The sequence below is a fragment of the Podarcis pityusensis genome (genome assembly GCF_964106645.2).
Source record: "Podarcis pityusensis genome assembly, chromosome: 8".
Lineage (NCBI taxonomy): Eukaryota > Metazoa > Chordata > Lepidosauria > Squamata > Lacertidae > Podarcis > Podarcis pityusensis.
In genome coordinates, this window is record NC_138033.1 from 42,649,014 (window position 1) to 42,673,691 (window position 24,678).

General features: G+C 42.7%; 3 long non-coding RNA genes across 5 annotated transcripts in view; 1 reads left to right on the forward strand and 2 right to left on the reverse strand.

The window, feature by feature from the left end:
- Nucleotides 1-24,678, forward strand: part of LOC308482921 — a 48,725-nt gene that overhangs the window by 20,878 nt on the left and 3,169 nt on the right. The window contains exons 3-5 of one of the 3 annotated variants that reach the window (XR_013989499.1): nt 4,100-4,207; nt 6,296-6,489; nt 11,764-12,012. This is a non-coding gene — a long non-coding RNA (uncharacterized lncRNA). Of the gene's footprint in view, nt 1-4,099; nt 4,208-6,295; nt 6,490-11,763; nt 12,013-24,678 lie in introns of those variants that run through there. The other 2 variants (XR_013989500.1, XR_013989498.1) reach the window with 2 other exon arrangements.
- Nucleotides 14,305-16,948, reverse strand: LOC308482412. The gene is made up of 2 exons (XR_013989265.1): nt 15,905-16,948; nt 14,305-15,135 (listed from the first exon to the last, which is right to left on the reverse strand). It is a non-coding gene; the product is annotated as an uncharacterized lncRNA (long non-coding RNA).
- On the reverse strand, nt 17,072-21,251 carry LOC308482925. Its single transcript, XR_013989507.1, has 3 exons — nt 20,977-21,251; nt 20,414-20,545; nt 17,072-17,832 (listed from the first exon to the last, which is right to left on the reverse strand). It is a non-coding gene; the product is annotated as an uncharacterized lncRNA (long non-coding RNA).

Sequence of the window (24,678 nt, forward strand, 5' to 3'; positions counted from 1 at the left end):
TCCTGTCTGGGGTAAAAATGGATTGTGAACTTTAAACAACAGCCTTGCTGTGTATGCCAAAGTTGACCAGGCCTGAGACACACAGCTGGGGAATCTTTGCAAAAGAAGAATGCAAGAATACCAAGATGGAGTTATTTGCTAACTAAATGTTATAGCAAGGATGTTCTCTGCTTATTGAAGAGTAGCCATGAAAATGGGGAACAGGAAATAGATTGAAGGAATTATCCTAACTAGGCAGGCTTAATTCATACACACAGCTTGGTGGTAAAACAGAGAACCATGACCATCTTATTAATTTAGGAGAGTTAAATCATGCACCTTTTGAAAATGTATAATGGCAAAATCACCCCACAGCTCTTCAAGAACATAAAAGGAGTCTTTGCTCATTTGGCTTTCATATTTTATATCCTTCATGTGAAACAACTCTCTCCATTGATCTTGTAGAGTGGCCTTTATTTTGGAAGGAGAGTGCCCTATTACAGAGGCAACCTGCTGGGCTTGAAGGACCAGGCGGGAACTGTGCAATGCTGTGTCCTTAAATGTTAATAGCTGATAAAATTTTTGTTAGGAGATAGTTACAGGCAGCCTGATTTCCCAGGAGCTGCATTAGTGCTGATCTAAAATGTGGCCTTCCCATTTCACTACCCCATTTGAGGATGGCAGGAGTGAAGTGGGGGGCCATTTTGGCTATCTCTCAAGTGAGAATCCTTCTTTGGCCTGCCCATAAAAAGTATAGCATGAGAGACTAGGGTGATGTCTGCTGTTTCCAGGAACTCTTCTCATTGTGAGGCTTCTGTGGGTGAGCTGAGAGTTTATTTGTACTCTGGGTGAGAACCCAGAAGCTGTGAGGGAGGGTGCATGAGAAAGATAATGGATTTGTATTGATTTATATATATTAGTAATTTTGTACTTATGTAACATTTTTATATGTGGTTGTGTATTTGTTTAAATTGTCTGTTGTTGCTTCAGTTTTCTGTAAACTGCTTAGAGATATTTTTAATATATTAAGTGGTATAGAAATTCAATAATCAAACAATCTATCTATCAATTGACCGTGGAGCATAACATTGCCATCATGGCTAGTAGCCATTGATAGAGTTCTCCTCTCTGACTTGCCTGGACAGAGAGGGCTGTGTGTGTGTGTATAGTAGCCTCTGAATTTTATGTGGCTTGAATGTAGCTAATAACAGGCAGAGTCAGTTAATACTTGTTTTGCCCACATTCTCCTCCCTGCTGAGTTCTACAAGGGGTAAAACTAAGACTAAGAAGGAGGAAACTGACAGATAGTAAGTAAGAAGGAAGGCAGGTGGGGACAAACTGAGGACAGACTGAAATTCATGGCACAGTGACCCACTGGCCCCATCCTGGCCCTGGCCCTGACCTTGTCATATACCTAAGGTTGATTTTGGGTCAACTGAAAAGGGAGAATTCAGATGTGCTATCACGGCTTAGCACACACGTCCAAGTTTAGCCAAAAGTGTTTGAGGCATTAATAATCAGCTCTTGCAGAGGAAAAGAGAGACGTCTTGTCACAATCAGGCTGTAAAAAAAAAGATTATCACTGCCCTGCGCCTTCATTTTTAATAAATATTTGCTGTTTGCTTGCCAAAAAGCTGTAGAGTGCTGTTTGACTTCCTCAGCTTCCCTTTTCACATACAATCCATCAAAACCCCAACTGCTAAACTCCACCGGAATGTCTATTCTCTTTATTTATTCCATTCACTCTGCTTGGCTCACTGGGGGCAAATAACCTGTCTTAAGCTGTGGCAGATGCTATTTTATATATTTTTGAGACAAGTGAATGTGAAGCGGATCTGGATTAGAGGTGGCATTTCCTCTTAGGGTCTGTAAGATCCAGACAGCTGCTCTGGCTGTTCCCATATGGGAAACATGCCCTCAAAACCTGATGCGGCATTCATACATATTCCTGATCCTCCCCTGCTGGCTACCTGTGTCCATCTGTTACAATGCTTCAGTGCCAACTTGTAACTTAATCAGCCCTGTCCTTAATGCTCAGTTTCCAGGCAAAGCACTAGGTTAGGCAAACAACACCCTGCATGACAATAACCCAGTCAATGGCTCACTACATAAGTTTACCTGCATTGTGGATTCTGTTCCCTTGATTGAAGCATTAGGGACACACATACTCTCTCTTTTGCTTATGTTAGTGTAGTGAATCCTCTTTTATCCCAAGGGTCACATTTCCTTCTTCAATACCTTCCGAGTGTCACATGTCCATGGTGGGTGGGAATAGAGGAGAAAGTGGGTGGAGCAATACATGGAGATACTTGCCTTTGAACAGTAGGCTAGTCTCACTCACACAAATTTCTGAAGGGTTGTCACATGGAAGATGGAGCAAGCTTGTTTTCTCCTGCTCTGGAGGGTAGGAGATGAACCAATAGCTTCAAGTTACAAGTAAGGAGATTCTGACTTAACACCAGGAGGAACTTTTTGACAGTAAGAGCTGTTCCAAAGTGGGACAGATTTCCATGGGAGGCGGTGCACTCTCATTTCTTGGAGGTATTTAAGCAGAGGTTGGATGGCCATCTGTCATGGATGCTTTAATTGAGATTCTTGCGCTGCAGGGGGTTGGATTAGATGACCCTTGGGGGAGGGTACCTTCGAACTCTCTCATCTCCATCCAGACAAGCAAGGGGCATTATCAGAGTTCAAGGACACATTCCAGCTAGGCAGAAACCCTCAAGGAGGGTGCAAGGAAGGGCCAGGGAGGGTTATGATTGGGGAATGGGTGTTGGAGAATGGATTCTTGGGAGAATCCCAAGAGCCAGATAAAGAACATTAGAAAAGCCCCATAGGATCAGGTCTGTGGTCCATCTAGTCCAGCATTATGTTTTCACAGGGGCCAACCAGATGCCCCTGGGGTGCCCACAAGCAGCACAACAGCACTTAGCCTTAAAGTGATTCTTAGTAACTGGTATTCGGTAGCATACTGCCTCCAGCAGTGGAGGCAGAACATAGTCATCAGGTTTAGTTGCCACTGAAAAGCTTAGAGGACCACTGGTCTAATTAGAAGCCAAGGCTCCTTATTCAGCAAGGTATATGATGATGGAGAAACTTTGCTGAAGGCTGGCAGACCTGGGTCTAGTCTAGAGACGAACTGGAATTTCTCAGTAGATGTTTTACTCTGAGATAATTCTGAGATCTTTCTTTCCACAAGCACCCCCTGCTCCCAAGAAGGCCCTTTTGCAGAATTTTCTCTGAATATTCACTACCATTTTTGCACAGGAGCCACTATTCTCACCTACCTCCATGCCCCATAAGCATGGAGAAGAATCTGCCATTACATGATAAGTATGAAAAGGGAGTATTATCAGGAGAATCAGCAGCTGACCCTCGGTGCCTGAATTTCAGAAGATGGCAGTTTGGAACAAAAACATTTCACAGATTATGATAATGCAGGTGATTTAGCAGTACCATTTATATTCCACAATACAATTCTCAGGACATTGGGGTATTAGCTCTTATTTGCTTTTTAAACATTCTAAATGTACCTAGAAGGACAAATGAAGAGAAAAAGAGAAATATCTGAATATTTTAACCATCCTACTGTAGACCTGAAATTCGTATGTTCTGTGAATGTGTGTCTTTTAGATATAGGGAGTTAAGTGATTGTTTACTTTGAAGTAAGTCCTGTGTGGGGCTTAATCTCTGGTAAGTGCATTTAGAACTGCTGCCTGAAATACTCTTCCAAATCAAAACACTCCCCTTTTAAAAATGTCAGAGCAGAATAATGTAAGACAAGCACAGTGCTATGTAGATCCTTTTGACATTTAACAGCAGCACTTCCAGCGACACCCGATACAATCATGAAGCCACTAAAAAGACAGATGGATCGGAGCAATAAAATGAATGGCTGGCTGGCTAGGCAGAGAGAAAAAAATGTTGCCCTGCATTTTATCTCATCACGGTACTTTTTGCACAAGGAGCTCAAGTCCTCGGATGGAGGAGGCAGGATGAAGTATAGTGGTTGCTTTTCTTCCAGCTTAAATGTCAGAACTTTTGGATCTGTTTTCAAAAGCAGCCATGTCTTTTATTTTATTGACATTTTTGCAATTATTTCCCTCCTCTTGTTCATCAGCTCCTTTAAGTCTGTGCCGGTAGGGAGCCAGGAACAACAACAGCTCAACAAATCATATGAAGATGAATAGAGGAGCAGAAGGACCTTTAAAAAAAGAGAATCCTGAGGGTGAGACACAGACACATGGAGGGCTAATTCTCTTCTATTACTGTATCAAAACCATATTCATTCCATAATTCTTTTCCTCCATTCACATTTGTTTTACTTATTTTTTCTCTCTCCCTCTTGCAGGTTCTTTTAACTTTTGTTTCTGTCATAGCTTATGATGGTAGGAACAGTGGAAATCTTATCAGTGGCTACCTTGTGGTGACCACTCTTCTATTTTCTCTGAATGCCCTTGGTGTGACATCAATTCAAAACATTTTTAAAGGAAAAAGCAAAAAGCTGCTACTGGACAATGTAAACCCCACCAGTCCCTATTTAAGGGCATGCCTTAAATAACAAAAAAGAAAAAAGAAAGCAATCCATATACATGGGTCCCATTTGGTTTCATTTTTCTCCCATTTTTAATTACAGCAATATACAGTGCTATTATTCTAGAAAAAGAGGTGCCAGAACTCACCATGAATGCCTCCCACCTGAGAGGAGCTGGAACTGAGTTCCAGTGCATTCCGGCTGGAAAAAAGCCCTGGCAGTATATAATTGATCACAATCTCATTTATTCCCAGGTGGTTTTTTTAATCCGTATTGAACTACTGAAACCATATTTTTGAAGTTTCTTCAAATGCCTAATGTCCCTTTAATGTTATTGTCAATTTAACAATATCTAGCTGTTCTCATAGTTTCCTTGCTAATGCCAAATATATTGATAGTTGGCGTGTGGGTTATCTTCCATACTTTAGCAAAGACAATTCTATCTAGAGTAAGGATCTATAACACTTGTGTGCTTGGGCTTTTGAGAGCACTATATTATTTTTGACATAATTTAAAAGGCACAGGAATAGATCATTATTTATCTATATGAAATATTTCATGCCCAGTATTTTCTAGTCTCCCAACCATTCTACTAAATGGGGGGGGAAATCTTACAGAACCAAGATTTAGGGTGCAATCCAACCCTCCAAACTCTATCAGTAGAGCTGTGCAGAATGTTGGAGCCACTGCAGCATCAACAGCCCAGCTGCTAATGATAGTCATAGTGGAGGTGGGTATGGAGGCAATAAGGGCTGAATTGAACCCAATGTCATCGTATGCTGTTAGTGGCACCACTCAGCATCTCAGGGATCCCAGGATGGTTCAGACTCCACCCCAACCTCAGAATGCCCCATTTTGGGGCTTTTCATTGGCTACCACTGGCGGGAAACACAGCAGTGTGCTGCCCACACATTGGGCAGCTGGCAGATCTGAGTAGAAGGACACCTCCACACAATCCAACTTGTCCCCCAGTCCCTCCACTGACCTGTGTTGTTGTTGTTGTTGTTTACTTTACTCTTCCATAGGGTCAATCTACATTATGTTGCCATTTTAACACAGTATTGCTTGTAGCTGAGGAAGTGGATCCTGTTTTAAATAGCAATAACAAAATCCTAGTACTTCAGTTTAGTAAAGCTGACATATTTTGGAAAAACACTGTTGACCCCCCCCCCCTTTTCCAACAACTCCCTGAAATCATTTTCTTCTGACTTAATTATTGTCCTTACTTGATCCTGACTTAGTAGAAGCTTCATGTGATGATTTACAACAACAGTAGCAAATGCTGTGATCTGGCAAATCCCCAAACATACCTCATATAAGCTGCTGCTTATAAACCATGTGATAATGTGCTACCTTTTCATACCACTAGTCCTTCTTTAATAGCCTGTGTTAACAGCAACAATAAACCTTTTCTCACACATTAGGGAAGTGGGAAGTGAATCAAGTTTTATTTTTGCAAAGTGTAGAGCACATTGGTAGTCTGTGACATCCTCAGAAAGCAAGGAAAGACTCTTAATACCAAAGGTGCATTAAAATCATTGACGTTGAGATTTCTGACTCATTGGAAATAACATAATGTACAGTGGTACCTTGGTTTTTGAACAGCTTAGTTCACAAACAACTTGGAACCCGAACGCTGCAAAACCAGAAGTAGGTGTTCCTGTTTTTGAACTTTCATTTGGAAGCCAAATTTGCTCTGTTTTGAGTCCCCCTGTGTTTCCTGTTGCGCTGCTAATTTACACACACCCCATTGTAATTCAAGCCTTCTGTTTCTAATTGCAGTGTTCTGAGGTGATATTTGGAGCTTATATTTGGTGCTTTTGTTTTTGCTATTTATTTTGCCTTTTTGTTTTGAGGCTTTTTCAGTTAATTTGTTTTTGTGACTGTGTGGATCCCAGTTCAGCTATTGATTGATTGATTATGTGACTGTGGAAATGGATAAAAGCCCCCCATCCAAACAATGACTATCAGTGCAGGTAAGAATTTTTTTAAATTTTTATTTTTATCATCTACAATACTGTTTTATTTATTTCATAGTACAGTACATTATTTATTGCTTTCATTTTATGGATCAATGGTCTCATTAGACAGTAAAATTCATGTTAAATTGCTGTTTTGGGGGTTGTTTTAAAAGTCTGGAATGGATTAATCTGTTTTGCATTACTTTCCATGAGAAAGTGAGCCTTGGTTTTGGAACAGACTTCTGGAACAGATTAAGTTTGATAACCAAGGTACCACTGTATAATTATGCTTGCATGAAGTAACATGCATAAGCACATTGGCAACAACAATACAACATGGGCTGTAAGTTGTTGTACAATGTGCTACTTTGTTTTATAAGGATCACCCCAGTGCAGTACCTATGGTGAAGTTGAAGCATGATGCTGTCTTGAAGTCTTCCTGCCATAACCTGGCACTGTGGAATGGTGCAAATTACTGATCTGCCAAATGCCTGTGTTCTGAATTTTCCTTGTGTTCTGAATTTTGAGTATATGACAATATTGCTTTGTAGCTTTTAGCTAGCCTGTACTATATAATTAAAGCAGTATCGGGCCACTTTAAACAATCACAGATTCCCTCAAAAAATGTAGGAACTGTAGTTTGTTAAGGCTGCTAAGAGCTCTTAGGAAACCCCTATTCATCTCACAGAGCTACATTTCCAAGAGTTCTCTAGGAAGAGGGATTGACTGTTAAACCACACCCAACTGGACTCCTTCAAATCCTCCTTGAGTGCTTTTGCCTACTTGGAGTGTAATAATGAATCTGGTTTGCCTGGATGGAGGTGTGTGACTGTGTTTAGCCTACTATACACAAGTAAAATTTACAGTCATTCCTCTGCTCACTGTTGCCTCTGGCTCCACCCATTACTGTCATGTAGCTCCTGGAAAGGTACCCAGAAGGAAATAAGGCCCTTTAGCTGAAAAAGATTCCCCACCGCTGATGTAATGTGAGGCAGGTAGATGAAGGCAAGAGGAACTGGAGTCCCAAACAAGACTTTTTAAAACTGCAACAACAAGAGGGACAAGTGCTGCACCTAGCAGCCTATGTGGACTCCGCTTACCACAACCAGATGTCTTGGGCTGCCACTGTCGGCACATGATTTCCCTATTTTAAAAAAAGTTTGAAAAAGAGAGAGAAGTGTAATAAAATGTCCAAGACAAAGTTGATTTCACGTTCAATATCAAATTTCCTTGGAGACTCTCTGTGTAGTTATGAACTTGAACACTAAAACCACAGATGAAGACATTTGTGACCCAGCCATCTTCCTATTGTCCTTTATTGCTGAGATGGGCATTTTGGGAGAAAATCAGTGCTGATACTAAAGATAGGGATCAATAGCTTATTGTGCTTAGTTTGAGTCTCTTGCTTACATGTCAGTCCTCCCATTTGCAAGACAAACAGATCTGATATGATGAGCTATCAGATTTGCCCAGCTGAAGATCAAGTATTTTCATTTGATTGTTGATAATCCCCACTCCACCACACATATTTGTTCCCAGTAATCTCATATTCAGAACTGAGGTATATATATTCCTCCCATATATGGAGAGATGAAGGCTCAGTAGGTGCCTTGTTGTTAGCTACTTCTCTCTGATACTTTTAATTTTTTAAACTCATCAAAGCTTGCAGACATCACCATTTCAGACAGCAAATTCCGTAAGTTGGTTATGCTTTGAAGGTGATTTTTAAAAAACTTTCCTGATTCTACTGCCTCTTGACTTGCAGTTATATAAGTGGTGCTTGTGCCAAGAAGGTGTGATTAGTGTTGCGGCCTCAAATGAATACTCCAAGTTCTAGGAGTATTGGGGGGGGGGGGAGGAAATGTCCTTTCTGTTGTCATAATTTTTTATAAACCTCTGATATGAGTTTGGCCTAAGAAGGTCTCTCCAGGTTAGAAGCCAGGGGCTCAGTTCTGCATATGCTTTGTCATAAGTCTCTTGCGCTTCTCTGAACTCCTGCCAGCTCTCATTTCAAACCAAACTGCACATGCCCTACAATAAAAGGGATCTGGCAAACAGTTGATGATATGGATTAGGTCTCTTTAATCCACTTGACATCAGCCAATTGCAATGGCAGTTTCTTCACTGCCCTCTTTTGTTGAATAGCTTATTACAGGCCATCCATCTCACACATTCTCAGAGCACAGTAGAGGGCAATAAGTGATAAGATCTACTAAGCTTTTTGTGAGACTCATACAACATAGTTTCAGCTTATAAGCAACAGTTACAGAGTAACAAAGAATAACTTGCTTGTTTTATTTTCCAGAGGTGCAAAATAAAATACAGTGGTACCTCGGTTTACGAACTTAATCTGTTCCAGAAGTCCGTTCTTAAACCGAAACCTTCTTAAACCAAGGCCCTCTTTCCCTAATGAGGCCTCCTGCCTCCAGTACTCTTCCACCATTCGGCTCCCGTTCTGAGGTAAAGTGTCCAAACCAGGACACTACTTCTGGTTTTGCAGAGTTCGTAAACCGAATCGTTCGTAAACAGGGCTGTTCTTAAACGAGGTACCACTGTAAAGTGGGGTCTGTGTGTGTTTCATTTTAAGGGGGGGGGTAAGTCCTGCTAGATCAGCCCACAGTTCCATCTAATTCAACATTGTTTCCCCACATGTGGTAACTACATTCTTCTGGCAACAGCAGCAGGATATGAAATTACCACCCTTCACTGTTTCTTCTCTGCAACTGACATCCACTGATACTGAACACTTAGGTTCCATTTAGACCTCATGGCTAATAGCCATTGAAGGAACTAGCCTCTGGGAATTGGTCCAATCCCCTGTGGATGCATACTAAACCCATGCCCATTGCGACATCTTTTGGCAGAGAGTTCCATAAATCAAGTATGTTCTGTGCAATGAAGTCCCTTATCCTGAATCTTCTTCCAATGGATTTTAGTGGGTGACTGTTGTTCTTGAGACTGAAAGAACTCCTCTCTAGCCACATTCTCCAGACATGAATATATATTTTTAAACCTCTCTAGTCCGTTCCATCGGTCTCAGGAAATGAGAGGCCTTTGGATTCTGGGTATCCTTTTCCAGGACAGCACTTACATACAGCTTGTTAATGGTCATTAGAGTTAGGACACCCATCACAGAGCTATAATTCCCAGCACTCTTAATAAACTACAGTTCCCAGGATTCTTGGGGGGGGCACCATGACTGATCATGTGGTATAAGACATCTTTAAATGCATTTGTGTGGATGTGACTGAAAAAGTCCCCCCAAAGTGACCTTAAAAGTCCCTTTTGTTTCATACTATTCTTTGTACCTTTCATGTCTTGGAGTTTTTTTTCTCCCCCCCCCCCCCTTTTGCTCATACAAGGAGAACGAGTCCTTTAGAAAAGGACAAAATCAAGGCTATTTTTTGAGATGGCATCCTATTATTATTGTTTCTCTACAATCAAAGATGAGGGGGTAGGGGAAAACAAAGGGAAAATGAAACTAAAGAGAGATTACATAGAATGTTCAAAGGTATTTTTATACAAATCCCCCTCCTTGCATCTTTGGGGGGGGGGGATTCTCACTGAAGAGGCCAAATATTTTACCTTTGCTTTATGGCCTGAACTCAGTGCATAAATTTAAAGTGTGAAAGCTGATTGATCATAGAATGTGGGGATATTTTGTTTTGTTTGGGTTTTTCTTTTCTACCCGAGTCCGATTTATTGCCCTTTCATATAGCGTTTTTGGGCTATACATTATTGCTAACAACTTTGCTTGCTCGGATTACTATTAATAAATGATACTGTCTGAAGGTTGAAAGCTCTTCAATGCCAGAAAATAAAGCAAAAAGAGAGAGTGGATCCTGCTGCTTTCTGCTTTCCAATAAATTCAGGAAACCAAATGGCTCTTTTTGGCTTGAGTTTATATTGCCTGTGATTAACATCTTCGCAGGGCATTCAGACATTAAGAAGTGGGGCTTTTTTTAGTTGTTACTTTTGTTATTTTAGAAACCCATTTATAAAAATTGCCTTTGGAAGTGTCAACAGCAAAAATATGTGGCTTAGAATTCCATTTATTTGGGGGGGGGGGGGATAAGCCAAGTATTCATTGAAGGAACTGTGCATGGGGCTTCTGTTTGGAAGGGTGATGGAGGCAATCGCTTGACGTATGGAATGTCATGATAATAAAAATAACTGAAGGACACTTCAAGTAATAGATAGGGTGGGGATGGGGTGAATTCCACCCACCATACAAGCTTAATTAAGAGTAGACCCATTGAAATGAATGAGCAAGCCTAAATTAAGTCAATTAATTTCAATGGGTCTACTGTGGGTGGTGCTGTGGTCTAAACCACAGAGCCTAGGGCTTGCCAATCAGAAGGTTGGCGGTTTGAATCCCCGCGATGGGGTGAGCTCCCGTTGTTCGGTCCCAGCTCCTGTCCACCTAGCAGTTCGAAAGCACGTCAAGAGCAAGTAGATAAATAGGTACCGTTCTGGCGGGAAGGTAAACGGCATTTCCATGCGCTGCTCTGATTCGCCAGAAGTGGCTTAGTCATGCTGGCCACATGACCTGGAAGCTGTCTACGGACAAACACCGGCTCCCTCAGCCTATGGAGTGAGATGAGCGCCGCAACCCCAGATTTGTCTGCGACTGGACCTAATGGTCAGGGGTACCTATACCTTTATTGTGAGGGAAACTCAGCTGAATACCACTCTTTGCCAGTTGACAACTGGAAGAGGGTGGAAAGTAGATGAGATTAACTGGGTGGGAATGTCTTGAGATTGCTAGAGTCCTCTTCATAAATTGAGTGGACAGGCGGAGTCCCCCCAACTCCAGGCGACCCCTGAGCAGAATAATGACTCAAGATAATGTGCTATGGGATTAAAATTGGCCACAACTTTATTAAATTTCAGGTGTAGGGAGACCTTGGCTCAGGCATTGGGCATTTATCCTTCCCAGTCCCCAGTCGGGAATCTGGGAGACATCAGGGTTATCCAGAATGTGTGGGGATTGGGCTAGCTCTGGAGAACATATGTTCAAGCAGAGAGCCCGCCCCCTGTTTCGCCACCATTGGAGGGGAGAGCAATGACTACCTCTCGGCATATGGCCAATGCCTCCTCTCAAGACCCCTTTAACAGGGAACCCTGAGATCACCGCCGCAAGGGGGGCATGGGTCACCGCTTCACACACACACACACACCCCATATAGGAAGATGCCCAAAGCCTGAAACTGCCAAAGTTGTTTCATTTTGCTAAGGGAAAGGCAAAACCTGCCAATGTAGGAAAATTCCTTTCTGGCCCTTCAACAGTGACCCTGATGTAGCAGCGTCTGCGTACCTGTGGAAAAGAAGTTAACCTGCAAAAGAAGACTTAACTGAGGGAGGGCAGAGTGGGAGAAGCTCTGGAGCCAACTGACGCTTCACAGGTAAGATTCACCTTCTGTTGTGCGGGCAAGGCGGTCCCTCCCCTTACCTGGCAATGCCTCCCCAGGTGGGATTGGGCGATTGGCTGAGGTAGGCAGAGACCTCCAGGTATCCAGCCTGGGGAGGATGAAGCCAGCCCGAACTACCAGGAGCCGCACTGGGATCCAGGGGGCTGCACGCAACCATGCAAAAGGCGCCCCCCATTTGATGTGGGGAATGGTCATTATGCTCAAATATTCAGTCAATGTATGTGTGGTGCTGTGCTTCCTAGCCGCATTTCCTGCCATGTACATATTCAGTCTGCAGCATATATGAAGCCTTTTCATATATGCATGAAGACTTCCATCCTACAGATGTTTATGGTATACAGGTACACGCTAGTAGGCAAAGCTATTGGGTGTGGACCTGTTCATGCTTTAATTAAATGTGTAGACATAGTGCTTGTAGAGGGCTTACTTCGAATCACATTCATCACAGCCTTCAGTTTGCTGTGAATTTGTATTCATTGCTGCTCAGAGAAACACTGTGTGCCTGTTAAACTTGATAATTATCAGTGAAACCCACACGTCAAGGGTTGAAACACCTGTCTTGATACCTACTTCTATAGAGTGCTGTTAACACATTAAGACTTGTGACTGCTAGTTATGGTGTTTACTCCTAGGACAAAGTTTTGGTTCTTGGTCGTACTACACACAGTTCAAAGAAGCCTTTCATGATTCAGTCCAGGGTAATTTAAGGATTCTCTACCATAGGGATTGCTAATTTCCTCCGATGTCTCATTCTGATTAGTGAGATTACACATAGGATTTGTGCCTATTAGCACAATCCTAACCATGTCTACTTAGAAGTAAGTTCTATCAGATCTTACTCCCACGTAAGTGGGGTTAAGCTTGAAGCCTAAGCCAACAGCCAACTGGCTTTCATTGTCCTCATGCTTAGGAACTTTGTCCATATGGAGTTTCAAAGCTTTTGTTTGTTTGTCTGTACAAAGTCAGCTCAGCAAGGCTCTGCCTTGACTCTATAAGTTTCCAATCAGTGTTCTGTTCTCTTTCCCAGACCACACAGTTAAATCTGGACAAAGCTGAATACACTATAATCTCTTTTGGAATGAGTTTCTGAAACCTTGTGGTCAACAAGCATCAATACACGGGTTTTGTTTTGCTTTTACCTTACACATCCTTGTTTAATACAGGAAGAGGGAGTGGGAATGTGTGCGTGTGTGCCTTTTGCATTTTAGATCAATAAGGTGATAATTACAAAACTTGCTATCTCTGAAACATGAAACTGTTTTTCACAAGTAGCCAGTGGAGGTCACAGAATAAGAACTGGCATCGTGCTAAGAAAGGAGATTATCAAATGCCTTGACTTGGTGTTAGTTCAGATCCCAAGATACATGAGAGTTTTTATTCGCTTTCAATTCCTTTGTTGCATTGGGATTCCTGTGTATTGCTTAGCTTTAATTTCTGTCAAAGCCATTGCATCAACCCTGTTGACTGCTTGGTAAAATAGCTCCCTCCCCTTGTGCTCAGCTCTGTCACAGCATTCTGAAAAAGAAGGTTATCTGCTCTATTAAACCTTTGACTTCTTGTCTTTGAAAGAGAACGCTTTGCATTCTGTTATGTCAGGACTGTAATTAGATCTGTTAATTAAGCAAAGAATGAACTTTTTAGAAACTCTAAAATGCTCTGCATTTGTGATAAGTTTGCTTAGGTTGCTTCTGACCTCATTGTGCCATTTTGCCCCTGCTCGTTAATTGCTAAATTTTAATTAGGCAAGATGATGAATATGCTAGCCTTTGCAATAAATAAAAAAGGGGATTCCAGTTGTTAGCATTTACAGACCAAATTACATGAAAGTTATCTGCAGGTTATAGTACATTAAAACTATTCAGCATGCTGTTTAAAGCCTAACCGTGAATTCAGGTTGCCTATTCTATTCAAGGGATAGCTACAGCTAGCATTTAAATGTATGGAAATACTATGAGCTATTATGTAACCTGACCATGGTTGATGACCGTCTTAAAAAGCATTTTTAAAACTAATTGTGTGAGGGATCCAGGCTTAATCTCCTGGGGCTGTTGGTTGGGAAAAGGACAGAAACAGGAGTTCAAGTCAGGAGATAAAAATCACAGGCCTGAATTCTTACTCATTGTCATATCCCATATAACAAGCCTATTAGATATGACCAAAAACTACTCTACTACGTTTTGGGACAACTAGAACTATTTCTTTCTGTTAGCTATCTACCTGTTACCAAAACCTATAAATAAAATGGAAAGAGAACATAGGAGAAGGTCTATAGAAAATGAAATAATCAGTGTATTATTATCACCATGACAAACCCCACTCCCCTCTGTGCATAGGGCATAGGAATGTTACCTGGCACAGCAGAGGGATATTACTTCCCAAGAAGAAAGCACCCCCAACACACTGCTATTGATTTATTTAGAAAAAAACATTTATATATCACCGTCTAAAGCAGCAACTAAATACTTTTGTCTCTTTCATTTTTGTGTAATTAACCAATCTTTTCCAACTTCCTGGTGTGGCAAGTTCTTTGTTAGGTTTAAGGATTAACGGTGTGCACACATTTTTTTAATGGATGCACAACCTGACTTTACACAAAAGGTGGCATTCCTTTCAAGAGTGTATGTTGGGTCTATATACATGGCAGACAAACTGAGGGATCAGGTGTATACCTTGTAACGAGCACCACCTGCACCAAGATTCTAATTATGTAAAAATCTGCACTCAGTTTGGAGAAATCAGACCCATTCATGCAAAGACGTTAAAGGATTTCTTGCTGACTTAATTCAATCTAGGAATGCAGTCTTTCCTGAAACAGAGAGTATGGCATTGCATCAGTCCTCTTAATTGCATGTTCAGACCCGGAAACCTCAGCTTCCTCACCACGCACGTTGCTGCAACAGCTGCGACCAAAGTATCTTGAGTCCAGGAAGAGCTGCCTTCAACTCTTCCAAGTCCTCCTGTGTGTGGGTCCGCAGCCACAAGCCGTGAGCCTCCGGCAAATCATTCTGGCCCAGCTGCACCACCATTGCTGCAGGCGCACGTTCCGCAGACACCTTCACCCGCACTATTGGGAGAAGCTCCTCCCAACGCATTCCTCGTCTGGATATCCAGAAAACGCACACGTGGTTGGAAAGCCCGAGCCTGCGTCAAAATCCAGACTCTACTGCCCTCTTGCTGGCCCAGTGGACAATGCTGTGCCCTACTATCCAGACATGCAGGGTAGGCAGACCTAGGAATGAACAAAACAACATTAGCACCTGCACCTCAATGCCGCTTCTGAACATAACCTCGGTATGCTCCAGATCTCCAGTGGCCCAGATCCTTAATCCTGTCAACGGACAGGCCCCAATGTGCAGCGGTTGTAGCTGCCCCAATACAGAAGGAATGAGGTGCAAATTCGCTGGCTGACAGGCTGCACGCTGCCAGCGCCTTGTGCATTACTGCAGAAAACAGGGACCCATCCTCGTGAACCAGGAAGGGACCATCCCCAGGCAGGCGAAGGGACAAATTTTTTTTTTGGCATCCTTTACTGGACACAGGGCAAGCTCACCAGTGGCAGGCAGCCGCATCAAGTCACCTCTGCCCAACTGGTCCATTTTGGAATTGTGAGTGGTTAGGACCAACTCAGCAACTGACAGCTGAACATCCTGCAAAAGCAATCCCCTGGAAGTCCTTCCCTACACTGACTCCACCACCACTTCGTCCACACGCAGTGCACCGAAAAATGCAATTGAAAGTGCTGCCTCAAAATTAGACCAACAAATTGATCTCAGGGTGCTGCGCATAGCGCACAAAATGTCAAATGTGACCGGCCTCCTACCTGGTGACTTAGGAGGCTGTAATCTGGCCCAGCCTTCAAGAGCCTTGTGCACTACAAATTTTGCACAAGGGTCTCTAGAATAAAGGGACTTACAGAAAAAGAAAATGGCAGATGACTGAATTCAAATGGACTTTACAGCGCGACCCATGAAATGCAATTGAGCTAAATACTACAACACCTGCTGTGTGGATGGTGACTCTGAGCTAAGGCTGGTCATGAGCTGTGCTCTAAAGGCTAAAAAGTCCATCCAGGCCTTCTTATAAGACTTCAAAGTGGAGGGAGAAACAGATGCTATTATGCCTTGCATGACTATCTGTTGCAAAGGTTCCAAAGTTGCTCCGGTAAATATTCCAGAAGCTGCTGGGCCTCCGGAGCCAGGAATCTGACGCACTCCATCTGAAAATGGGATAAGGCATCCACAATGTCATTATTAGCACTAGGAATAAAACGGGCAGAAAATACAATGTTAAAACTGAGGCATCACAGTACAAAGAAGGTCCTCTGCTCAAGAACTGCGCTGCTGGAAGCCCTGAACTCCCAGAACCTGGGGGTGCCGACTGTGAATGTGTCAGTCCAGACCGAAAGGCCTGCTGCACCATGGAACCCATACTCCTAGGGCTAGCTGGGACTGGAATCCTGGAAAAATGCATTTGGGAAAACAAAGCCCCAGAGGAATCAAAAGCCTCACTCCCTTCACTTGCATCAGAAGGACCCTGAGCCTCATAATCAGTAGAAGAAGAGGAGGGGCCAGGCGGGGATCAGGCTGCCTCCCAAACTGCTGAGCCAATGACTCAAGCTCCACATTAAATCTTGTCAAGGCCACAAGGTCCGTGCCAATATTGATCATGATAGATCCCAGACGATCCAATGTTTTCTGAGGAACTGCTGGGGCTTGCACTGAATGCAGCGACTGAGACGGGCCTCTAATTACCCCTTTTGAAGGGAGGGCAGGGCTAAGATTCTTTTTAACAGGCATCTCTATAAGGTCTCCCAATATTCGGTAAAATTAAAATTAACTGTTAATCCTTAAGATGGTGCTCCCGCCAAAACAAAATGGTGCTCCCACCAACACAGGCCCTGCCACCAAGACAAGATGCCAGTATGGTGTAGTGGTTAAGAGCAGTAGTCACGTAATCTGGGAAACCGGGTTCGCGTCTCCACTCCTCCACATGCAGCTGCTGGGTGACCTTGGGCCATTCACACTTCTCTGAAGTCTCTCAGCCCCGCTCACCTCACAGAGTGTTTGTTGTGGGGGAGGAAGGGAAAGGAGAATGTTAGCCGCTTTGAGACTCCTTAAAGGATCAAATCCAAACTCTTCTTCTTCTTCTCCTGCCAAAATAAGCAGGGCAAAATGGCTGCCGGCCCCAATAATTCCCCAACCATCCTTAAGCAAATTGGGAGCGGGTGAAGTATTTACCAAGCTTACGGAGAGGGAACTCTCACAAGCCAAATTAGCGGACCAAACAATCACTATAACTCAAATTCCTTTGCTCCAGCTATTCAAGGCTCTATAAAATAAATGCGTGGCTAACACGGCTCAGAATTACTGCTCCCTGAACCCAGGGAAATGGAGGCAACCCTGGAGACAAAAGCGCTAAAGCCAAGCCCTGTGGGCAAAAAGACACCGAAAACAATAAATTGGGGCCGCTGAGCAGAAGTTTTTCAAGCTGCAGCAACGCTGCACCGTGAACCCCTGGATAAACCAGCTTGTGAGCTCAAGTCCTTTAAGGGAATAGTGATCGCTACATGAAGCCACAAATTTAGAATCAGGATCCATGGCAATCCCCAGCAAAAGGGAGAGCTCTGGGGGAACCCCAAGGACAAACGCCCTATAGGAAAGAAATTAGCGAATGAAAAGACTCCGAAGTGGAGCTAAGCGGCTGCAAGCCCCATGGGGCAGAAGCCCCTCTAAATCAGGGAAGATCAAGGATGGGGAATATTAAAAACAAACTTAAAAATTAAAAACTAGGGAAAGGAAGAGGGTAAAAGGAATTAAAAAGAAGAAGGGATAACGGAAAGATATCACCAGGATGATCCGTCGAGAGGTAAATCTCTCTCTCTCTCTCGGCTTGCAGAGGACATGCTGTGGTGTTCCGAATGCACGCGCTGAAAGAGGAAGCTCTGAGTCACATGCATGGGCATAATAGGTCCCTCAAACCGTTTGTGTCCCATTGGTCAGATTGTACCCACCTTCGAGGGACCTACCAATCGGGTGTTGTGGCTTACCAGATGTTCCCACCCACAACACAGGGTGTCAGTTGTCCAGTATGTGCCCTCTTTAAGGAAGGACCCGATTAGTGGTCTCCACCAGAGCTGTATTAGCAAATTGGAAGCTCGGAATCATGGGCAAAGAGAATCTTTCCCCTTAAACTAAGAACAGCAGTGGGCCTTGAGGGAGCTGTAATAGAATGTTATTTTACAAAAAGTAAATAATGTAATAGTCTATTCGAATGTCAGCAGCAGAGTTAGAACTGTCATATCATAATCCTGACTTGAGCAACAATGTGTGAAAGAGTAGCCTGGAGCAATTTTTTTCCTCTAGTACTTGAATAATTTCTGCTTGCTGTATCCCCCTGATCTTTATTTAATATCTGTACATTGTCAAAGGAATGTTTTACCTCCATGTAAAAATGCAAGTTAAAAATAGGAGACCATAGTCCCAGAAAACCCCAAATTTCTAGTATTTACAGCTCTTCTTTCTATCCTGAGTTATGGTGGCCAATAGAGAAAATTGTATGCTTCTCACAGAGACAAATGCAAGCTGTAATAAACCTATAAATAAAAAGCACTTTCTGACAACTTCCTCTCTCCCCAATATAACAGCAACACTCTTCTCTCTCCCCCACCCCACCCTCTTATACCCACCTTTTTTATTTATTCTCTCAGTCTAATGAATAATTCAATAAATTGGTTGGGTTACGCCTCACGTGCTTTGTGAGGAAGTGGCAGCTGTTTCCAAGGAGTTCTCAAACAGAAACTCAGGAGGGTCATGAAACAGCACGACTCTGAATATGCGTCTTTGTTATGAGTGAGCCAAAGCAGAGAGTTCAGCTTTCCGACACGGCAAATTGCTATTTATTAAGCAGGAGTTTGTCAAGAATTTGAAAGCAAACTTGGCATGCATACCTGTCTTTCAAGGCTTCTTCTAACTCACTTAGAGCTGGTTTATTAAATGTTGCGGCACTGCATCACCACCTCCAGGCATAGCTCCAGTTTTTTGTTTTTTGTTTAATTGTGTGTGTAGGAATTCTTGGGCAAGTTTCCCGTAGGAGGTTCCCATGCACATCTTCTCTCTAATTAGTATAGGGATGGAGTACTGCAGACCCGGGCACCAAATGAGACCATCCAGGCCTCTCTATCTGACCCATAGGAGCCAACTCCTAGGGAACAAGGTCCCTTCACACACACCCCTACAATATTGTTGCTGGTTTGAGGGGTTGGACAGGAAAGAATTAGAGCAGGGCAAATCACCAGGTGCATATGTCTCATGGAAGTTATAGAAAATGGTCTGCAAGGCACTGGGAGTGAGATTCCAGTAGTGGTGGGGTAATGGATGTGACTCATTATTGCACAGTAGTCTACATTCCAACTACAGAAAAGTCAGATGGTTCTCTCTGCATATATTTCTCCAGCATGACAAGGAAGAGGCATCATTACAGTTCAAGGACACATTCCAACCATGCAAAAGTACTGGAGAGGGTGTTGATCAGGGCCTGTGAAAGGTACGCCATGGGAGAATCCCAAGGGGCAGATAGAGAGGCCTGGACAGCCACATTTCATTTCCCTTTGACCTCACTGTTAAGCTACCCGCCCAGCCCTAAGAAATACAGCTGTGACTCAGAATAACTCTTCATTCATCTGATGAACTGAGTGCTAGTCAACAAAAGCTGACACTGTAATAAAATCTATTAAAATTTAAGGCAGCACAAGATGCTTTGTTGTTTTTCTGCAACAGACACACAGAAATTGTTCTGAAAATTGTTACAATGGATTGGAATGCAACTTGATGGAAATGTAATGACTTGATGGTATGGATGAATCTGTCTATTGTAACTGCTCATCCTGTTTGAATGTATGCATTCATAAATCTATCTCACCTGATTTCCAGATTAATTAGCAATTTTTAAAATTACAGGAAAATTAGCATCTACATACTATTTTAAATGTATTTTAAAGCACCTTTCTTTCACACATTTCAGACTTATTTTGATACATTTTTGAACAAAGAATTATGTTGCTATGTTCAGGAAATACAGAAGCCAGTTGATTGCTAAGTTTCCATCCGCAGCTTAACTGAAAAAAATGTCATTCAACATTCCTGGTTGGTATTCATGGAAGGTGCGTCCCCCCCCCTTTTCTTTCTTTCTTTCTTTCTTTCTCTCTCTCTCTCTCTCTTTCTCTCTTTCTTTCTTTCTTTCTTTCTTTCTTTCTTTCTTTCTTTCTCCTCTTGGAGCTATTTCAATGATGAACTATAGGTGGCATTCTTAACTCACCAGAGTGCCTACAGGAGAATATAAAGGAAAATGTTCACTGTAACGTTTGCAAAAATAAATAAAATGAACCAACCCCTCCTTGGTCAAAGAACTAACTGCAATAGACGTAAAGATCAGAAAACATACGCTAGAGAGAAAACTGGCCAGACATCTTGTGGATTAAGTTTGACTGTATTTCAGCTGAATCCAGTTACCTGAAATATGTTGACAAAGTCCTGGATCTCAACCACACTGTAGTATAGGATTCCTCTGCCAGATCTCTTTCTCCTGAATTGAACAATGCTGACAGCAACATAGATATCATTTCCCTCTTGGTTATGGATAAGCTGTCAGAGAAGAAGATAATATTTTCTATAAAATAAACAGAGAAGACATTTGCAAATGCTTGACTTGTGATGGGGAGTAGCAACTTGTCTCCAGTATTCCTAGAAGAAGCATGGGAAACTTTACTCCAGCCCTAAAAAGTATGGGCAAAGGCCAGGGATGATGGGAATTGTAGTTTAGCAACCTTTGGAGAGCCAAAGTTTCCCCAGACTTATACTATATCCTTTCTTAATATTATATCCCTTGTTGAGGGTCACCTGCCAAGGGCTGTCCTGTTCATGAAAATCAGTAATTGATTTGGATCAGACCAAAGCAAAACCTTCTTCACATAATGCTGCTTCTGCTTTAGCAGCTTCCATTTTTTCCTGGTTCCAGGAGAAAGTGATGCAAGAGAGGGTGGGGAAGTACCTGGACCTTCCTTCACTTCCCTCACCTGCCTCTGCCTTCTCTTCCTTCCTTCCAGCTCTGAAGATTCCCCTGCCTCCTATTCTTGCCTCCTGGCTGTTACAGATTCCCCACGGACCACTGCTCATTTCTCCCAAGTCAGACTGCAGCCCCTCTTCCTCCGGTACACACTCATCAGTGTCCTGCCACTCCCTGACAATGGGGCAGCTGTATTTAGCAGTTCCTGTCTAACACCAGGATGCAGTGAAGGTTCTAAGCCGAAATCCTTACTGATACTGAACCTTGTATCAGTACTGTAGATAATGATCTATAGAAGAGAGAAAGATGGGATGTGAGCATGATTGTGTGTATCAGTCATGGAGAGGAGACATATGAGCCCTCAGAAGCAGGATCCACCCCCCAACTCCTCCCCTGCCCCCTTACCAGTGCCACCACCACCAATGAGAAAACGGGGAGAAAAAGGAGATCCAAAAGGAGGCTGATGGGGGGGGGGGAGTCATTGCTTCCAGACGTGACAGCAAACAGCAGCAGCATGGAGGAGAAGGTGGTGGCTGAGAATGTAAATGGGAAGTAATTTGCTCCTTATGGGCCCGGATCTACTGCCCCATCGAATGTTCCAAAGCTCTGAGGCAGTTGCTTCACCTTGCCTCATGGGTGGGCAGGCTCTGATTGTGACTCATATGCATGCTTTCTCTATGACAGATGTGGCATAGACATAAACTACCTGGGAGGCATTCTAATAAAATTTTATGTTGCAGAAGCTTACTGTAACAATGCAGTAGACAGCAGATCTAATTCTTGGTTAATCAGGGGTTTTCTGATAGATTGAGGAACTAGCTGAGAACCGCAGCTCTCTCTTACCTAAAATTTCAAGTGAAACTCAGTGCATTTTGTGATGCCATCACGTCATATGAAAATCCGATCCCCATCGCCAGGAGCCAATGTGTTGGTGTTGTGGCTGTCGAATCTCAGAACGGGATGATATCACATCACATTGAGAATATCATTATTCAATAGGTATCAAAGGGACAACCAGATGTGAGACAGCCATTATTGGCAGTAGTGCCATGTCTGTTATATTATCTAGTCACACCCTGAAGGAGGTGGGGAACATTGCTGAAATGTTCAAACTTCAGGTTTTGGAGGCCCATGAGCACAAAACCAACAATGGGCTTCTCTTTCAGCAGGCCCACTTCCTCTTCAGTGCTCTCTCTGCTTCCTGCTTCCTTCTCTTTGGGGTGAAGGGAGGCTCCTCCTCCAAGGAAATGGTGTGATTTATTCTGAGTCACACCACTGGTTCATCTAGCTTAGTATTGTCTGAACCGACAACAACTTCCCTCTGTGGTTTGGGGCAGAGAATAATTATCTAGAGCTACCTGGAGATGCCAGGGATTCAGCTGGAGAATGTCTGCATGCAAAACAGAAGCTCTACCACTGAGCCATGGCTCTCTCTCACTGGCTCAGAGGTGACAGGTGAACAGGCAGTGGTAGGTGATGATGATTTATTAAATGTATTGGTCATTTTCTGTAAAGAGGTAACCAAAGTACCATATTTTTTGCTCTATAAGACTCACTTTTTCCTTCCTAAAAAGTAAGGGGAAATGTGTGTGCATCTTATGGAGTGAATGCAGGCTGTGCAGCTATCCCAGAAGCCAGAACAGCAAGAAGGATCGCTGCTTTCACTGCGCGGTGATCCCTCTTGCTGTTCTGGCTTCTGAGATTCATAATATTTTTTTCCTTGTTTTCTTCCTCCAAAAACTAGGTGCGTCTTGTGGTCTGGTGCGTCTTATAGAGCGAAAAATACGGTAACTTACAGTATATATACAAACCAAAACATCAAGTAAAATCCCATCATCACACCAGATGTTTGAAGCAGAACAGATCCATGCCTAAATGCCATGCCAACCCCACTAACTTTACTAAATTGTGGCCTGTTCTAATTCACACATATTTGGTCATATTGTTCCCTGACTCTTGTCTCTGGAGCAGCCTAATGCACTTGTACCACTGTGCTTCTTGGTTGCCTGGAGGAGCATAGAGGGCGTGTGTGTAGAAACTACCCTACTTTATGAAGGTTAAGTGGACATTCATTGCCCCAACCCAGTTTTGTCTCTGGCCTTGCCCCCAGAGAGCTGAAAAGGGTTTCCTCTCATACCTTTAGATTGCATGATTAATATTAGCATATATATATATATATATTTAAAAATGGAGATTGATTATTCATATCCATGAAGAAGGGGAGCTTCTTTTTGGAATGGACTAAAAGGACTTGGCAGCTTGTGGTTTGGGAGACTGCAAGAACTAAGAGCTAATGAAATTCAATACATTATGACCGCTTTTGGATATAACTGTGCCTATATTGTACAGATTGGCTGACGCACGTGGATCTGTATACATGTAGGAGATTGTAATGTATGATACATGTTTGGTATTTTGCAAGCCATAATATTAAACTTGCAGTTTCCCCCTTTTGATAAGATGAAAACCAGCCATCTATATATCCTGTTAGCACAATAATGAGCTGCTTTTGTGTTTCAGGTTTTTAGGGACACTAGAGGTCTCTCCAATCCTGTATACACTGTTACTATTTGAATGCCATTTCTCTCTTCCTAATGTTTGCTGTCATTTCAGTATTCATTTTGGATTCTCATTTCAGTTTACCTTTTTGACAATTTGCCTAGGATAACCTAATGTTAGTGACTAACACCCACCTATTAAATTAATCGCTTAATGGGCCAATTAACTCCAAATATTGCTCCGTCTCAGAATATATCTGAGCTTATTTTTCTCTTCTGCATAAGATCGTCATGCAAAGCAAATAGCAGTTAGACTTCGTGAAGACTCTTTTTCGTCTGAGCAACATTTTATTTTAACCAAATAATCCCTAGATTACCTAAACAGTAACACGTACATCTTCAGGTCTTGGAGTAAGTAAATCACTTTTTGCCATTTTATGCTGCTTTTCCACTTAGTTCATATTAGCTAGCAAATATATGTATTTCTCTCTCTCTCTCTCTCTCTCTCTCTCTCTCTCTCTCTCTCATTGCTTAATTCATGTTTTTGGCATTCTGTTTCATATACAATTAATGACACAGACATTTGCATTCCATGCTTTCCTTGATGACTTCATTTACAAGGTATTATCAGCCACCTTGTTCCTTATTGTATTTATTTTCTTATTTATAGCTGGCTGGGCTAATAAGTTTTTGTCAAGGCTGTTTTTCGCTCACTAGACACATTAGGAAGACCGTTCTCACTCAATTGTTTGACACTTAATATTTTGCAAACAAGAAATAGCAAGACAAATAGAAAGAACAAGGGTTGTGGTTGCGGAGGGGTGTTATCATCTGATTGTAGGGGAGTTTTTAATGGTTGAAACTAGACCTATTTGGAACCTCTTAATAGAAAAGTGGGAAACATCTGGTCTGGGCCCAAATGTGCTCCCCCAGGCTACTCTGGCATTTCAGGACAATCCCTAAGTGCCCCCCTCACTGGTTCTGCTTGCATGTTTTTGCCTGGCTGGGATATATCCTTGAACTCTGATAATGCCCCTTACTTGCCTGGATGGCAGATAGAGGGGTGTGCGTGTGTAGCTTGCCATACAAAAGTAAAATGTGCTTTTTTGCCTCTGCCCTGCCTGCACTGAAGGTGAAGCTATACTGCTCCATCTCTTTCTACCCTTCATTGAGGTAGCTCATCATAACTGTTTATGAAACAGCAAAGCCCAAAA